General features: G+C 36.9%; 1 protein-coding gene across 1 annotated transcript in view; it reads right to left on the reverse strand.

The window, feature by feature from the left end:
* Positions 1–19,749, reverse strand: part of LOC106638944 (calmodulin-lysine N-methyltransferase) — a 328,715-nt gene that overhangs the window by 139,977 nt on the left and 168,989 nt on the right. The gene's annotated exons all lie outside the window — the stretch shown is intronic.

Raw genomic sequence — 19,749 nt, forward strand, 5'->3', positions numbered from 1 at the left:
AAGAACCATTTGAAATCTCTTACGGTGGAACACTAGAGATGTGTTTCCTACTGGGCATCAAATATGAAATAAGCTTGGCACACCAATAAATAAAATTCACTGGTCGTATCACGAGGCTTAAGCAAAATTTAGCCAAAAAGCCTAAAAGAGACCTGTTGTTCCAAAATAAATAAAACCCGTGATAATCTCTTGTATTTCAAATTATACAAGTCGACGAGACAACTCTTGATAGATACAGGCTCTGAATTAAGCATACTTAAGCATAGCCTAGCAAAAAAAACCCTCAATCAAATAAGAGAGACGTGAGAGTAATTAGCAATTTTAGAACGAAGGGCACAAAAACGCTTGGGACTACTAACGTCAACCTAGGAGCTTTAAAAGCTAAATTTTAAACTATTTTCGATGATCCCAGTTTGCCGTTCGAAGGAGTTCTGAGAGTTGATTTTTTTATTTATCATAAGGTTAAAATTATCTTTAGTAATAAAGTTAATAGAGTACTCACAACAAAGGGTGACAAAATTTTCCTTACAGGAAGGAAGGAGAAACCTTAATTGTCCGTTTAGAGTGAAAATAGCGGGGCAAATACAACACACGACCTTGAAAAACTCGACGACCCCCTCATGAGCAATGGATCCGTCGAAGAATTCCTCAACCTTGGAGAAAGAGAAATAAACTTCAGATCAACTAATGAACTGATTGACAAATTAGATATCCCTAATACAAAATTTTCACGTCGAGGGAGATAAATTAACTGCCTCAAATATTTCTACTCATCGTATATTAACGATTCAAGCTCTCCGAATACGACTACGAAATAATGTATCATCTAGAGCGGCTCAACGCTTCTGCAGACGCATTATCTTAGAACCTGGCTCCTTCTCCGCATATCAATATCACAACTAGAAGACAAACAACTTAGTCAGGAAGCCATGGTAAGCACATTGCTGCCAACGAGCCCATAGAAAATAAACTCCTGAATACCGAACGTGATCCATTTTTGAATCAATGACGCAGCTGGAAGGGAGCCTTGGTCAAATTACACCTGGAACAGATCAGGTCGTAGATCAGCAAAAACTAGAATAAGGTTAAGAAGAAAAGAGGGCACCCAAAGAAGATGCAGACTCCTCAAAACCCAAACCTAAACAACCTGATGATAAGGACACTCGATCAGGTGAAGAAGCAGAGGAGAGATGACCAATTGGCAGCAGAGTATCCTCGCAAAATGACGATCTGTCAATCAACAATGAGTAAAATTGCAGCTTACGCTGTTACAATTTTGTTGAAATAAGGGAATTATTTGAGTATCACGATGACAACGTAATTTACTTTATAGGTACTACAGGCCAACTTAAGGATGATGGAAGCTGTAGGTTTGTCAAGACCACGAAATAGCAGTGAGTCTTTCCATTAAACTAGAAAGTGTCACGGTTAAGAGAATGATGAACAAAAAGTATCAGTTCGCTCTCTGCCTTAGCAAAGATAAGGAAGTGTCTTAATTAATAATGAGGGACAGGCTAAAAGCACTGTGCGAAAAACTCCAGGCTATGTTGATCGAAAAACACATCAACACAGTTAGTATGGCCAAAGGCTCTTATATATGTCACCTCAACTAGTAGACGGTAATGCGCTCGTTTAAGAACGTATTCACTAACGACAGTGTATAAATAATAATTTAGAAGAACTCCCTGAAATACGTAGAGAATCGTAATCGAGACGAAGTATTTTATGAAGCCTACAAGTCCCCTATTAGAGGACACCGAAGGTTTTTAAAAATATTTGGTCGTATATGGCAGAAAAATTACTAGAAAAGACTAAAAAATGGTGTTCAATGACGCAAACAGCAGTGCTTAAAGTGCCAGCTTAAAAAGCTAGTACGCTTTGAGACCAAACAAACTATGACAATAACTGATACATCTGGAAACGTATTCGACAGTGTAGCTCTAGAAATTATTGGTCATCTACCCAAGACCAAGCATGGCAACTTATGTGTATATATATATATATATATATATATATATATATATATATATATATATATATATATATACATACGTTGCCATGCTTGGTCTTGTATATATATATATGTGTTAACAATGTTGGACTAACTTTCTAAATTTTAGCTCGCTGTGTGCCTAAGATCCTCTTAACGGATCAGGGAAAAAACTTTTTAAGTATCTTAATGCAAAGGGTTGCCAAACAGTTTGAGATAAACCGTGTGAGAATTCCGGCTTTTCACCCATAAGCTAACGGATCGTTGAAAAGATTACGTCATGCCTTAGATAAGTACCTTAAGTAATACGTTAACAGCAACAACAACTAAGACCAACAGGTAGAGCTGGCCACTCCAAATTATAGCACATAGTTCTACTAAGCCAAGAACCTAGTTATATTTTGTGGATAATTCAATAGGCAGAACATACTAAGTTTCTATTGCAGAAAAAGTGACAAACAAACTAAGTGTCAATTTTTTCCATGCCCGCTGAAGAACGAATGCAATCAAATTATTTAAAAAAAATGACGTTGCTGTATTAAATCATAGTCAAACCGTTATACAGAGTGAATTACACAGTCAGAACTTCAAGAACAATCGGTAAAATTGCAGGTTCCCAAGTTTGACGCTGTCGTTAAACAGAAAAAGCTCTCCAATCAACAGGATCACTCACTACCTGACAGTAATCAAACTCTTCTGTGGTCTTTGTAATTGTCATAAGACAAATAGTTCATTAAAACTAATTAAACATTGTAATAGACTAAGATTTAAAAACAATTATCTGTATTCAAAGCTTAACCAACCAAAACATAAGTTTTAAAAAGAGCTTTTGGAGCCTATAAATGGTGTGCAATACTTTTTTTTAAGTGAATATGAAGTGGAAGTGCTTCCAGACTCTGATCTATAAAACTCTATCATATAAAGTATCAGAATATAAGTACCAAAGCACCTTGTAAGAGGTAACGCTAATCTTCTAGCTCTTTTTCATCAAGATGAACTTAATTTAAGACATGTGTCCAATGATCACATCAATTTTTATATGTCCTATAGTCAGTTAAAATATGTATGCTCAAGCTATTGCAATGATATATATGGTCTCGTTGTTATTGACAAGGATCGATAGATAAACAACGACCGAAATCGTAAAGGTTTCAACAGTTTTGCCACAAACATAGGATGTATACATTGTAAACTAATCAGTTTACTTGAACTAATTGTCAACACGTACAAGAGAAAAGAAGACGTTCTTCACTAGCTGGTAAAGGCAAGAAAAGCTATCAAATATAAATATAAATTATTAAAATTTGGAAAAGATCAGTTTCAAAGAGTACTAAGTAAGACTTTTAAACCAATCACTGATCTACTACAGCAAATCGTTACGCAAACCAAGAAAGCGAACGAAAGGAGTCAATGTCTAAATGATAATGATTTTGATAATACTTCTGCATCAAAGCTGGTGATTAAAAGAATTAAAAAAAATAAAAAATACAGCGACGATAAAGATACGATTTTTAAGTCTGCTGTCATTCAATGTGACGTTATTTATGATGGCAATAACGATAAAATGAATGTCACCTAACGGAATCGAACGAATGGTAATAATGGAAATCCTTCTAATAACTCATACTTACAAATAGTTGATAAAAACCGGAAACATTTTTTAGATTTGGTGTAAGGGCTTTGAAAATAAGATAGAAAATACAAGCTCGAATTTCATCAGTAAATTTAGATCACAATGAAATTAGGAAAAATGAAATAACAATTTCTATGACAGTTAGATTGATGCAGCTACTTGTGCAAAAACATTGTGGTACAGCTTGTATGGCTGAATATGATTTGGGTAAATGGTATGTACTTATGGAAACTCCAAGTGCACATAAAAAGGAATTAACCAAAAATGAACATAGTTAAACTCATAATAGTAACTAAATCAATGAACTAATAGCTTTAGTGTTGGATTTTATCACCATTAAAAAGGGAGGATCATTATTACCTCCCTATGAAACTACTAAACTAAATTTGTTTTTGACAGCTTCTCTTGCCTTCACCAGCTTACGAAGAACGTCTACTTCTCTCTTGTACATGTTGACAATTTGTCATTTTAGAGTAGACTGATTAGTTTGCGATATAAACGTCCTATATTTACAGCAAAACTGTTGAAACATTTACGGTATCGGTCGTTGTTTATCTTGTATATCTACCTATCCTTGTCAATAATAACGGAACCATATTAACATTGCAATTGCTTGAGCATAAATATTTAAACTAATTATAGGACATATCGAAATTGACGTAATCATCGTATACATGTTTTAAATTAAGTTTATATTGACGAAATAGAGCTAGAAGATCAGGGTTGTCTCTCACAAGGTGATTTGGTACTTGTGCATACGACTGACAGCGATTGAAGCAATCAATATTTCTATGTCTTCCCGTACAGTAGAAAGCTTGTACATTATCCTGCTTTTGCATCAAAAAATGTAATAGACTTTTATAGAGCATCGTCTGGAATCACTTCCACTATATGTTCACTAAAAGGAAAGTATTGTACACCATTCATTGGCTCCAAAAGCTCTTTTAAAAAGTTATGTTTTGATTGGCTTAGCGGCTTTGAATAAAGATAAATATTTTTAAATCTTAGCCCATAAAAATGTTTAATTAGTGCTAATGAACTATTTGTCTGAAAACAGTTAGATGGACCACAGAGAAGAGCTTGAATACTGTGAGGTAGTGAATGATCGTATCGATTGGAGTGCTTTTTTTGTTTAACGACAGCGTTAAACTTAGGAACCTGAAATTTCATCCATTGCTCTTCAAGTTCTGACTGTGTGATTCGCACTGTATGACGGTTGGACTACGATACAATGCAGCAAAGTCCATTTTCTAATGTAATTCAATTAGTGTATGTGTACAGCATATGTATATAGCTTACAGTATGTTTAAATAAAAGAAATAACTTGCCTGAAATTGAATATGAATCTTCTGAAAAATACGAAGTGCTAAGGCCTCCGTATTTTGCTGAAAGGATTTGATGTGCTCTCTAGCTTGTCTGGCGTGAAAATAAGCTTTGAAGGTATAAACACCTTTTGATATGGAGACATATCCTCTACCAAGGTTATTTCCACTCCAACTCTATTGACGATTTTTCTCTGTCTTCTTCTTCTGTATCATCTTTAAGTACTATTCAGGGCATTGCTTTATCGTCTTTATCTAAAACAGATATATGCCCCGATGGCAGATGGTCTGTAAAGTTCTTCAGCAGATGGTGCTCATAATGTTTTGAAATAACATTTATTTTTTGTTGTTTTCTAGTGTAGACATCATGACGTTTAGGACGTATAAGATTTCGCTCACATGAAATATTAGATTAGTTGAACTCTTAGTCTTTATTGTCGTCAAAACCTTTTTTTTTTAACAAACGATTTTCTTACACCTCTTCATTTTTGATTGACTAATTTTCTTGTGTACGAATACAATACATTTTATTCTGAAGATCGATGAATTCTACCATGATTTTACCACAAGACTCATGAAATAATGAGTTCTATTTCTTTTTTGTTTCTTCGAGGTGAGTCAAATGGAATATCGTCTACATAATATCGTGCTTCATATACGCATAATGAAAATCGTACATCAGAGTTCTCGATACATTAAGTACTCTAAATCCAACGTACATAAGTTTCTTAATTATTTTATCTATGCGTGTAAGTTATATGGCTACAAGATTCTGTATGATTACAAAAATTGAGCTCAGTACATTGAATGATACAGTGGCCTGCCACTCTCATCTCCAATGTATACTGTGCATGTGTAATGTGCCAAGGCACAACTGACGTCTAGTCTATGGATACACTGCTCATATACTCTCATGGTTGCACATTTTTCAGACTTGCAGACTATAAATCCGATGATCTCATTCTCTAAAGCTCAGTCATTGTCAAACCTCTGAACAGCGATAATCATATATAATAAGACGGGACATGGTCTTCTAAATAAGAAAAAAATCAATGACATAAAAGTTGCTGACCAAACTTTAACCAACTTAAATTTAGTTTAATATGCTAAAAAATTAAAAATTACTAATTTTCGTGGGACATTTATGCGAAACGACTAACCTTCAAATGGGCCATGATATCATAAAACTGCTATCGCAAATCTTGACGATAAGGATGGATCTAAAAGTTATTGGGTATCGTATCAAAGATGTGGTAATAATGGTACTTATTTTAACAGCTTTAACGATCTGCAGCCACTTTTGGATATCATGATGTACTTTGGAGTTGACAAGGTTAAGTACAACTGTCAAAGCTATGAAAACTTAAATTATTTTAATTGTGGTCTGTTTAACATCAAACTAGTATGTTCGATGGTTTTATTCTAAAGTTTGTATACTCGAGCAGTTTATTTTTCTTTAGTTTTTTTTTTTTAACCAATAGCGTGCGTATGATGGCCCTGCGTGACCACCAATCATACTGCTCCGCGTCAGATACATATATATTACTTTGGCTGCTTGCGACTGCTCGTCTGTGAGCAACAGCCAGTCGGCCTACCACGCTCGAGCTAGGCAGTCCATTAAGCCGCAGCTGTCTTCGTTCACGTGGGTCAAAAGCACAGTTCTTTCATAAACTATTTTATTTAACAGTTCTAGTTATTTACATAACAAGATTTATTTATACATTTACATGGTGATTCCTGTTACCAAACTCTTATATTCATTGCTATCTTTTGATTTCTACACTATTAAAATTGTACCCAGTGTTAATAAATTATATATATTTTACTTTGAATTAACTGTGAAGTGCTGTGCTCCATTAGTTTATTTGAATTGAACCTGGTCACCCTTTTCTTTCTGATATTCTCCTCACCTAGTAGATCCGGCATTTTTTTATCAATACAGTCCACTTATCATTCATTAAATCCCGAACATTGTCCTTCGAGCCGGATCGAACGGTGAGGGAATTATTTCGGCCATTGTGCTCGTGCCTTGTGGTTTGGTTGAAGTCAGCCATTTTGGCCTTCGTCATCCTTCATCAAGAGAGAGCGTCTTGGCGGACGCGGATAGTGCGCTGGCGCACTGTTCGGGCTCTCTCTCATATACACATACAGCGCTCAGCTCGCTTCAAGCCAGGCCTTTGTTGCCATCGTGTGTCTATACACATATATAACGCTCGGCTCTTTTACAGCCATCAACTTCTGCATATACAGTGCAGAAGCTCACTTCTGTGCTCTCTCGCACATATAGCGCTCGGCTCGCTTAAAGCTAGGCCTTCGTTGCCATCGCGTGTGTCTCTTCTTGCACACGTATATATAGCGCTCGGCTCGCTTAAAGCAAGGCCTTTGCCGTGAGTGTAAAAACTGTTGCGGACATTGTTGGCTGCTCTTGCTGTGGGCCACCTTGTGCTCGCCCTGTCGCTGGTGTTGCTGCTGCGGGCCTCCTTGCTGCGGGCCACCTCATGCTTGCCCCGTCGCTGCTGTTGCTGCTGCGGGCCGCTCCCTCTGCTGCGGGCCACCTCGTGCTCGCCCCGTCGCTGCTGTTACTGCTGCGGGCCACTTCGTGCTCGCTCTGCTGACGCCGTGCTGCCGTTCAGCTGTCCTGCTTGCCTTTGCTGCGGGCCTCTATAGCTGGTCTTGCTGTTGCTGTTGATTCTCAGCGAAAGAAGCCTTTATCGTATTATGCTTAGTAAGAGAAAAGATTTAACTGACTGCGTGATCAATTTAGTGACTTTCAGTTTTTCTTTTATTAAATATAAGTTTTGATCAAACCTTTTTTGCTTCTCGTTAGGATCGTTTTTCGTTTGATCTAATATTTATAATTGTATTATGCTTATAATTATTATATATTTATAATTATTTGTGATAGTACAATTATTAACTACATAGCTAGAACTGCATTATAATTTAGTTACCTTAATATTAAGGTTACTCAATTGAGAGTCTTTATTTTTAATTGAAATTAAAACTTATTCAAATAGTTTTCACATTTTAACCCAACATAGTCACTGCCAGGTGAGGTTAACCCCATGCAATGGAGTCGTATTATTCAACTCAGCGTAGCCTTTTTACCAAGATTAAAAACGCTTTTATTAATTTTAAAAAGCTTGGTACCAAAAAATGACAACGGGTCAAGCTGTGTCGCGACTGCAGCAAGTTAAAGATGCGTTCGAGCAGTTTAAGTTGATTAATGCTGCTATTTTGCAGTTACAATCTCTTGATAGGGACCATAATTATTTTAAAAATGGTTTATATGAGACTAATGAAGATCAATATTATTCGATTGTTGGGAATTTTGAGGACTACCTACATTTACTTTCCATCAAAAATCCTGGTACAGCTCCACCCATTCAAAACCCCGCTCCAAATCAAAATAACTTCCAAAGTTATTCTTCTTTGCCATCAATTAATCTCCCAATCTTTGATGGTAAACTAGAGTGTTGGGAAAACTTTCGGGACGTATTCAGAGCCCTGGTGCATAGGAAGCAGGATCTCCCTGGAGTAATTAAATACCAGCATCTACGTACTCACGTTAGTGGTGATGCATCAGATCTTATAAAGAATATTCCTCTCACAGAGAAAAATTATACACAGGCCTGGGAGACCTTCCTTGCCTTTTACGATAATCAGCGTCGTTTAGTGTCCTCTTACACTAACTCCATTATTAGTGCCCAACCAATGAAAAACTCTTCTTGCATTGAAATAAAACACATTTCCAAAGAAATGCGGGGTCCCTTTGACTCCTTGGTGGCCATGGGTAGATAGATGGGCGATAGTGATATGTTCATTGCTCTTGTAACCAGTAAATTCGATTTCCACACAAATAAAGATTGGCGAAAGCATTTAGGGAGCAGTGGCAATGCGCCTACACTTATACAGTTAAGGGAGTTTATAATTGCTCAAATTATAACTTTAGAGGCTTCCGTTAGGAAAAATTCGAATAATCTTGATCAGAAGATTAAAACTAATAAATCTGCTGCTGTGCATCAGACTGCAGCTCAACCCACTCCTGATAATAATTTACCAAAATGCTTGTTTTGGTGAATTACTATCAGGAGTAGGTTGAGTTGCAGTCTGATCAATGTGACAATTTTAAATCAAAAACTTGGAAAGAAAAAAAGAGCTTTATTGATACTAAAAAGATTTGTCCTAATTGTTTTGGGAAACATAGCTCAAATAAGTGTCCTTTAAAATTTAATTGCTCTAAATGTCAACAAAGACACAGCACATTGATGCATAGAGATGATTCTGATGCTAACAAGGACACACTTTATAATAGTAAGGACAGTGGAAAGCCTGATCCTAAAGGTAGTTCTTGCTTTAACGTAGGTATTTCTCATGGTGTGATTTGGCCTAAAGCACCCAGGGTGCTTCTTGCTACTGCAGTGGTGTATATAGTTGATTCTAGCGGTTCGAGTATTAAGGTAAGAGCACTAAATGACCAGTGTTCACAATCTTCTCTAATCTCTAAGTCTCTTTGTACTTTGTTAAATTTTCAAAGCCGTAGTTTGAACATCTCGTTGTCAGGTATAGGGGATCGAGTTGTAAACGTAAAAAGGTCGGTTCAATTCAAGATTCAACCCCATTTTTAATCCAGTTTTAGTTTGAAAGTTGAAGCTTTGGTAGTGCCTTGCATTACTTCTTATAAGCCTCCTGTTTGTCAAAAAGTAGTCAATTTTGAACATGTAAAGGGTCTAAAATTGGCTGATCCGAATTTTTACGGTTTAGAAAAAATAGATTTACTACTTGATGCTTCGGTTTATGCCGCTATAATTAATAATTCTGTTAAACGAGGCAGAGTTGATCAGCCCATAGCTTCATCTTCTAAACTAGGCTGGTTGTTGTCCGGCCCAGTGACTATATCTTCTTTGAATCTAAAGAACTCCGTGTCTTTGCATATCACAAATGAATCTGGTCTTTTCGATCTTGTTCAAAAGTTTTGGTCGATTGAAGAGCCGATTTCAAAACCCGTGTTAAGTCCTGAAGATGCTGAATGTGAGCGTCATTTCGTTAATACCCACCTTAGGCAACCTAATGGTCGCTATGTAGTCCGTTTACCCTTTAAAACCTCGGTAGACGATCTAACAGCTGCTCATAAAGTTTGGTATCAAGCAGCTTTGACTATGTTCAAGCAGCTGGAACAACGTTTCCAAAAGAACCCTGAATTTTACGGTGCTTATAACAAATTCATGTCGGAATACCTAGCCTTAGGACACACGAGGGAAAGCTCTGAGTCTGATCGTGCTGTTTATTTTCTACCACATCATGGTGTTTATAAAATGAGCGAAGAAACTTCAAAGTTAAGAGTAGTCTTTAATGGTTTATTCAAAAATCGTAAAGGCCTTTCATTGAACTCTGTTTTATACTCAGGTCCAAATTTACTGAATAATTTGTATGAAATCATTTTGAAATGGCGATTTTATGAGTTTGCGTTCACCACTGATGTGGAGAAAATGTTCAGGCAAATACTTGTTCATCCTGATGATCAGTTTTTTCAGGCTATCCTTTGGCGTTCAAAGCAGTCTGACCCTCCAAAAATCTTTTTACTCAACACAGTTACTTACGGCCTAGCAAGCTCGCCATTTCAAGCTACTCGTGTTCTTCGCCAGCTGGCTACTGATGATGCTGAATCCCATGCTAGAGCCACCAAGGTTATTTTGGAGGATTTTTATGTTGACGATTGTCTTTCAGGCGCTCATTCGTTAGTTGAAGCACAACAAAAGAGTGCAGAACTTTTAGAATTAGCTCATTTTGGTGGTTTTCCTCTCAGAAAGTGGTCAGCTAATGTTTCTGAAGTGCTCTCTGGCATGCCTGACGAATTCAAGGTCGACAAGCCAAAGGAACTCAAGGAGTTTGAGACTAAAATTTCTGTTCTTGGCTTGTTTTGGAATCCACAAAGTGATGACTTTCACTTCCAATTAATTGTTAGCCCTAGCCCTCAAGCTTGGACGAGACGATATTTTTTAGCACAATTAGCTAAGTTCTTTGATCCGTTAGGATGGTTTTCGCCTGTTATTATTTTAGGCAAAATTCTATTTCAGTCCTTATGGCTATTAAAAATATCATGAGATGATCCTCTGCCGCCGACAGTTGTTGCTAAATGGGTTAAGTGGTTGGATGAAGTGCCCCAATTAAACAAAATTACTATACCTCGCTGGAATTTCTTCTCATCAGGCTTTGAAAGGTTAGAAATACATGGCTTTGCTGACGTATCTAAGTCGGCTTACGCTGCTGTAATTTATATTCGTGTAGTTAAAGATGAAAAGGTCTACGTCACTCTTCAGTTGGCTAAGACCAAGGTAAGCCCTATTAAGACCTTGAGTATACCACGGCTGGAACTCTGTGCTGCTCAGCTGCTTGTTAAAATTGTCAGTCATTTTTTTCATTGTTGCCCTGTCAAAGATGCACCCGTCCACCTATGGACTGACTCATTAAACACATTGCATTGGCTTAATGCGCCGCCATCCAGATGGCCTTTTTTCGTTGCCATCAGGTGCTCAAACATATCCGAGCTGATGCCCAAGGCTGAGTGGCACCATATAAGATCTAGTCAGAACCCAGCTGACATAGCTTCTCGAGGAATACATCTAGGTCAAATGAGAGAACAGCGTTTGTGGTTTTCTGGACCAGATATTCTCCACGAGCTCCAGCCCGAGTACCCCAAACTTAAGATTGAAATTTTAGAGGATCCACTCTATAATGTAAACGTCTTGATGGAAACTAAAGGGTTAGATACCTTTGTCACTGAATTGTATGGTCAATATTCCAAATGGGAAAGGCTTCTTAGAGTAACTGCTTATTGTCTTCAATTTGTTTATAAGCTTTTCATTAAGGTAGTTCAAAAAAGGGTCAACATCGACAAAACTGACTCCTACCAGCCTAAGCTGGCTTTTATTTCTGTAAATACCTATTACAATGTAGCCTTAGGCAACCTGTTGACTAAGGAAATCGATAATGCTGCACCTTTAATAGTTTATACACATCAGCAGAGATGGTTTTCTGCCGATTTAGCTGTTCTTTGTAGAAACCAAGAGCTAAGTCCTGATGAATTAGAACAGCTTCCATCAAATAATCGTTTGCATAAACTAACGCCTGTTATCATTGATGATCTTCTTCGAGTCGGTGGAAGGCTTAGTAACTCTCTTTTAGATGCGAATGCTAAACATCCCTTAATCCTCTATGGCTACGACTGTATCACTCAATTGTTGATTGACTATTATCATCGCAAGGCATTACATGGAGGTGTTGAGATAATTCTCGTGTCTCTTAGGCAAAAATATTGGATTATGCGAGGTCGTGAAGTAGTGCGTGCCGAATTTAGTCACTGTTTCACCTGTAAAAGGTACAAGGGCCGGACTCAGACTCAATTGATGAGCGATCTTCCAAATTGTCGAGTAGCTTCTAGTCCACCCTTTCAGAAGACTGGAGTTGATTATGCCGGACCTTTTTTAATTCGGTTGTCTAAGAGTCGAGGGAAGGGTACTCTCAAGGGATACGTGGTCGTGTTTATATGTATGGCCACCAAAGCGGTACATCTGGAAGTGGCTGAGGACTGCTCGACTGAGGCATTAATTGCAGCATTTCATCGCCTTGTGTCTTGTCGAGGGCAGTGTACTGATCTTTATAGTGATCAGGGCACGAACTTTGTAGGTGCTGACCACGAATTAAAAAGAATGTGGACAGCTCGGTGTCATTAATCTGATTTTGCCGATAGTCTGTCGTCTTCTGGTACTGAGTGGCATTTTAATCCTCCAGCTGCCCCTCACTTCAGTTGTATTTGGGAATCTGCGGTAAAATCAGCGAAGTTCTATTTGAAGCGAGTCGTTGGTGATCAGATTTTGACGTTTGTCGAGTTCTCGACCCTTCTGTGTCGTATAGAATCGTGCCTTAATTCGCGGCCACTGTGCCCTCTGACCAATGATCCTGAGGACCTTTATGCTCTCACTCCTGCCCATTTATTAATCCTTAGACCGTTCTATATTTTGCCCCAACCAGATTTGACCTCCGAAAAAATATCTCCATTACACAGACTGTCCAGGATTTTTGGAGGCAGTGGTCCTCAGAGTACCTCAGCACTCTTCAGGCACGATCTAAGTGGCTTACGCCCCAAAGATCCATGCAGATAGAGGATTTAGTCCTTATTAAGAATGAGTTGACTCGACCTGGCAAGTGGCCTCTGGGTCGTATAATTAAAATTTTTAAAGATCAGAGGTCCCTAGTCAGGGTCGTAAAGGTCAAAACGTCCAGTACTGTTCTGACTAGACCGATCCATAAATTAATATTGTTAAGGACAAACTCTGAAATTGAAGCTATTAATTCGGATTAAACGTTTTAATGTCTTATTAGTTGCACTTGGATAATCAAGTTATAAAATTAAGAACAGTTACCATACTTTCACTTAGTTTGCTATTGTAAGTAGACAAGCGGTCTTCATTAGTATTCTCTTAATTTTGATTATATAATAAAATTTTTTTATATTTTTCTTTCATTTTTTTTATGTACATTCGTACTGACTGCTGTCCATCAACCTGGGGAGTATGTTCAACATCAAACTAGTATGTTTGATGGTTTTATTCTAAAGTTTGTATACTCACGCACTTTATTTTTCTTCAGTTTTTTTTCTTTAACCAATAGCGTGCGTATGATGGCCCTGCGTGACTACCAATTATACTGCTCTGCGTCAGATACATATATATTACTTTGGCTGCTTGCGACTGCTCGTCTGTGAGCAACAGCCAGTCCACCTACCACGCTCGAGCCATGCAGTCCGTTAAGCCGCAGCTGTCTTCGCTCACGTGGGTCAAAAGCACAGTTCTTTCATTAACTATTTTATTTAACAGTTCTAGTTATTTACATAACAAGATTTATTTATATATTTACATAGTGATTCCTGTTACCAAACTCTTATATTCATTGTTATCTTTTGATTTCTACACTATTAAAATTGTACCCAGTGTTAATAAATTATATATATTTTACTTTGAATTAACTGTGAAGTGCTGTTGACAAATGTTAGAAAGCTGGAACTGAACTTAAAAAATTCTGTACGTGCTGTACATTCCTGAACTATATACCAGCCTACAAGAGGTGAAGATGGAGATGTGGTGAGCAAAATAAGTCTGATTCATGGGATTTTAAAAAGCTGGGGCATGGAATTCCTGAAACTTTGGGCAGAAAGGAACCTTAGCCACATTAGAAATAAAAAAGACCTTAAAACACCAAAAGTTTCCGACCAGAACCGTAATACTAAGGAAAAACAAAATGCGTCGGGCCCGAATTAAGGTGAGTCTTTGACGTTGATCGATTCTCTCAAAACTCTGTTTTTAAATTCTGCGGATGAGGTAAATAGTTTAGAGTCGGACGGAACTAATAAAGTTAAATTTATCATTGATTTAGAAGTCACCAACCACCTTACTAAGTCGAAAGAATTATTTAAATAATTTAACAGAAGCCAAATCAAAAACATTAAATGTGCAAGTTTAGACTCTTTTGCAGATAGAAAAATGGAGGAAATAAGAAATCTACTTCTTAAAAATACTAAAAATGAAGTTGATTTTAACGGAGTAGTCTATGCTCGCAACTAAGTTAAAAATTTACTCTCCTTACGTAAATTTACTGACATGGGCCTGTATATATATTAAGATGATCAAGAAATAAGCATTTTCGATCCTGAAACAGAAAATGTCTGGACATCAGAAATATACAAAAAACTGTACTGGACAGTAGAATTTGCAAAGTTGGACAGCAAAAAAAAATTTTGGTTAAAGACAGATCGGAAATGCCAAAATAATGAAAATACTAACGGCAGAGTCAGAAGGTATCTTGATCGAAAAGGTAGATCAACATGACAGTCCATTTGACGATGTATTTTTTATACAAAATAAAAAGTTTCACGAAGTCTGGATCGTCAAAACTGAAGTAATAAGTGAAGTCCATTTCCTGAAAAATATAAAATGTTTAAATATAATAACAGAGCTGTGATATTGCACGTAAGGCTCGGACATGTGTCATTGGAATATCTCAGAGAACTGCAAAAAATATATCTGGAGATGAAAAGTCTGAAGGAGGCTGTTTATAGTGATGTGATAAGGATGTGTGACGTGAGCTTTAAAACAAAATCTCAGAAACTACTTTTCCCTTCCATGCGAGAAAGAGCAACCAGATTATTTTATATTATTTATTGTGACACAATGGAAGTAATCAGTCCACCAGTTTTCCCGAAAAAATATAAATTCATTTGTGAGTTCATTGATGACTTCTCGAGATTTGCAATGGCGTATCCCATAAAGAACAAAAGTGATATAGTTGAACGTTTGGAAAATTTTGTCAAAGGCTGTGAATACTTTTTAGGGTGTGATATTAAAGTATATTATCACAGAATTCACAGGGGAGGGTGCACTCAAAAAGTGTTGGACAGCCTTGGAGCTGAACGTCCGGATACCCCCAAATTGAATGGTACGTTGTAAAAGCTGAACAAAACCCTTCAAACGAAAGTCCGAGATCTCGTATGTGATTTGAAACTTCCGGAAAACATGTGGGACTTGGGTCTAAACGTGGCAGTTTTTGCATACAATCACATGCCACATAGTTCAAATAATATAGAAATGCTTTTGGTCAAGTTTGCCCTAATTAAAAAGGCAGATATAAGCCAAATGAAAAAATTCGACTGTGTCTCCTACGTGAGAGTTTAGAGAAACACTGATACGAAATTTCAGGCTAAAGAAAAGCAAACTATCAAGGTGGACTATATACCTACAGGATATCGTCTGCTTTGCATAGACGAAGGAAAATTTAACGAAAGTAGGGGCGTTCAAAGCTTCGAAAAACAAAGGATAGAGTGCCTCCAGTTGTATGGAGAAAACTAGATAGGCCGAAAAAGTCAACACAAATGAAAGCAAATGCAGTAGAATTAACTCCTGCATATGAAAATTTGATGAAAAACGTCAGCTTTACGGGCTTGGCTCTTACTCAAGATCTAATAAAAAATCTAACTTTTAACAAATATGATGTTGAGACGTTAGAATGGTACTATATGTCTGCAGAAGATCTTACTCATTGCTTGTTACTAGCTGAGATGAACAAAGGATTATCATCGTATGAAGAAGCAATGAAGGAAGTGGATTAGGAAGGATTGATTCAAGTGGTACAAGATGATCTCGACTCAATGGCAAAAAATGACGTTTGGGTACTGAAAGAGAGACCTGTGGAACTTATAAATGGCAAACTTCCAAACATAATTGATTCTTGTTGGGCGCTACAGAAACAGGTCGATTCTCAAGGGCAGAAAAAATGTCAAACATGGCTGGTATCACAGGGATTTAAAACAAAAATGAATACGTTTTGACAGAAACCTACACCTTAGTGTCAAGATTGACTTTGATCAGATAGGTTCGTGCTCTGGTCAATAAATTCAATTTGGACACTTGTCAGCTAGACGTAAAAAGAGCTTTCTTGAATGGTACTCTTTATGACAATGTATATGTATATGAGGATACCAAAAAGTTTAATCTGCGTGGACCAAGAATACCAAAATGAAGTCTGTAAGCTGCAACTGGCCTTGTGTGATATAAATGTCAGTTCTAAAAAATGGCATTAAAGGTTCTCGGAAGCTGAAACTAAAAAAGGTCTAAGGTCACACATTTTAGAACCATATCCGTTTACTTAGCACGAAACAGAAAAAATTCTTATTTTGGTTCTATATGATAATGACATGCTTATTGTGAGTAATAATCCTGATAAGCTGAAGTTTGTTAAATAAAATCTGCAAAGTGAATTTGAAATAACGGATCTTCGTTAAGTAGAGTCTTTCTTAAGGCATCGAAGTCAGAAGACAAACGGTGAAGTAGGTTTCAACCTTGACTCACACTTACTATATAGATGAAATTTTGAATAGATATGGATTCAAAGATTAGAAACCCGTAAGAACTCCTATGGCTATGTGCTGAATCAACAAAGAAAACAAAGAGAACAATCAAAAAGGCAGAATTACTTAAAAGAGATAAAATCGACAGAAAATCGTTTCTTATTGCGAGGCTGTTGGCAATTTATTGTAAGTGGCTAATACTGTCTGTTCTGACATCAGATATGCTGTGCATGTATACAGTTGATATCAGATTAATCCAACTGATAAAGATTGGATCATGGTCAAAAGAGTGTTACGCTACTTGGTTGGTACTAAGTCTCTTGGTCTAAAATTTTTAGGAAGGCAGGAAAACTTAGAAGCATTTCAGATTCCAGTTTTGGAGATTAAAAGGGCTCTTTAACGACGAACAGATATGTTGTCAAACTCCTTGGAGACTCCATTGCCTAGAGAACTCACAAGCAAACCTACGTTGTTTTGTCTACCTATTAGGCTAAATACGTAGCATTAATAAAGTCTGCAATTATGATAAACTACTAATATGACTCGTTTTGTTTCAGATGAGAAGTAAGGTGCAAACCAAATGGCAGTGACCCTTGACCCTTGTAAACTGGGATACAAGTGCCCTAGAAGATTTTTAATAAAATAATCTAGTAAAATAAATCCAAATCATATTTATTTCGAATTTCAATATTTTATTAGCTATCTTAAATTGGGAGGGAGTGTTGGATAGAATCTAACAGTAATAACGAAGTATTTTGCAAAACGACAATCAGAGGGAGAAACAGAAGGACCAAGAGTATTTGCAAGATTATTATCTCCTATTAATCCAATTATCAAGATATTAATATTACACGCAAGATACAATCCGAAAGAATAATAAGCAGCTGTCAACTATATCAAGTACGGTCTGATTGAGATGACTGATACAACAGTAGCAATAAACGGTGTTTTTTTTTTTTTTTTTTTTTTTTTGTATAAAAATCTGACTTCACGCTAATTTTTGACAAAAAAAAAGAAAAAATATGGCCTTACTCATTAAGGCTTATAATGTAAGGTCCTTTTTCTTAAACTTCGATATTACATAATCTAAAAAAACAGTGGACCAACAGTCACAAGTAGAAAGATGTTTAAACGTTTTCAGTTAAAAGTTTTACATCTATTCTTGACACTTCTTGGAACAAAAAACTACTTATTTGAAGCATTTTTGTTTGGAATTCATGCAATTTATGTGGTCAAATAGTAAGCTGTTAAAAATAAAAATAAATTTAAATGATGCTGAAAGCTACCGTGAGTTCCTTAAGTTATAAAATAATTGTTAGCCCTAAAGGGCCATTGATTTGCACTTTCTTACGTTACAATAAATGAAAAGAGCTATTTGTTAAAAGCGTTAAGATTTGAAACTGCCAAAAAATGTCATTAAGTAATTTTTTTTTCAATCCGAAAATATTATTACAGAGCAAAAAAGTTCCGAAGTCTTATTTCTCACCACAATAAGTACAAATAACTATTCTACCTATTTTAAAAGCTAAAAAATTAAAGTGATAATTGTCAGTGTTATGTAGTGAAAAGCTAATCCCTCACTTAATAGATTCCTTATTCGTCGATTTTGACGCTGACATTTTGAACTCAATAAATGTTCTACGTCGGTTTCTTGACGCCTAAAATTGTATTCATTTAAAGCATTTGGAGTTTTCCTTCCAACTCACCCTCTTGTGAGTATAAGCATTTTTAAGATTTTTGTGAACCCTAAGGGTGGTTTTTTGTCAACTTTGTTAAGTTGTAATATATTTATTGGCAAAATAGTTCGACGTCTGATCGCCCTAAAAAAGAGCGGTGAAATAAACTCTTTTTTGACTGAAGCTTTCAGTGAACGTGACTGCCTTGGTACCTCAAGATGATTTTCTCTAGTCTGCTGTTGTAGTAGTATACTAATTGGAAAAAAACTACAACATCTGAAGCGTTGTAGCTAGTTAAGTAGTGTAAAGCTACGTCTCCTGGTTTTACGTCAGAGATGCTGATGTTTATAGCACTTTTTTTGCAGAGCTCAGTCGTTTTGTCGTTTTGGTAATCTAAGGTGGGGAGATAGATTCATGATGCTTGTCCATCGGAGACTGTTCTGTTTGCTCAAATTTGTTTTTCCATCATAGCTGTTAGTTTCGCCCAGCACAAACCTTGGGGAGGATCGGTAATTCCTGGTTAAATGCTTAAAGTTGAGAGAGAAATGTGGGGTCGTTAGTCACCAGGGTTCTCAGCCTTGTGACGAACAACTCCTCTCGTGACGTTTGCCAGTGAATGACTGATTTGGTCTAATAGTGGCCGGCTTTGTATAGTCCTTTAGTCAACAAATCGTTGCTGGAAATAGTAGTAAAAATGTATTTGTTGGTGAGATAGTTTAATATTTAATAGCCCTAAAAAGAACCGATGAGATTGTTGGTTAATTAGGGAACGTAAACACTTATGATGATCCTGAAAAGGACCGGTGGTGAAACTTCTAGCCATTCATTATTATTATTTTTAATGATGGAGAGCCAGCTGCATGTAGTTTAACTGTTATTCCCCAAGTCTCTGCGTACCCAGACTGTGCTGGAGGAAGGTACGCTGCTAACCGAAGAATATCTTGTTTTGGGTCATTCCCCGGATAACTTACCGCTCATCATAAGTTGGAAAAGTGGACCTGGAAAATACCGTCTCTGAAGATATACCGTTGGAATGAACCATTAAGGAGGAGGCCGTTGTGGCTGCCCGAGCTCCTCAGGGTTGTTGTCTGAGCCTTGATGTTGTAGCAAAATCTGTTCTAGTAGCACCAGGTTAGCTAGAAGAATTGCTAGAGCAGATTATCCTCTATATAGATGTCACCTGATATTACGCATGAGATAATAGTGGCGAGAAAGTCTTTTTATTGGTG

The sequence above is a fragment of the Copidosoma floridanum genome, unplaced genomic scaffold, assembly GCF_036245765.1.
Source record: "Copidosoma floridanum isolate Cflo_tuat_1 unplaced genomic scaffold, Cflo_Japanese_pri ptg000030l, whole genome shotgun sequence".
Classification (NCBI taxonomy): Eukaryota; Metazoa; Arthropoda; class Insecta; order Hymenoptera; family Encyrtidae; genus Copidosoma; species Copidosoma floridanum.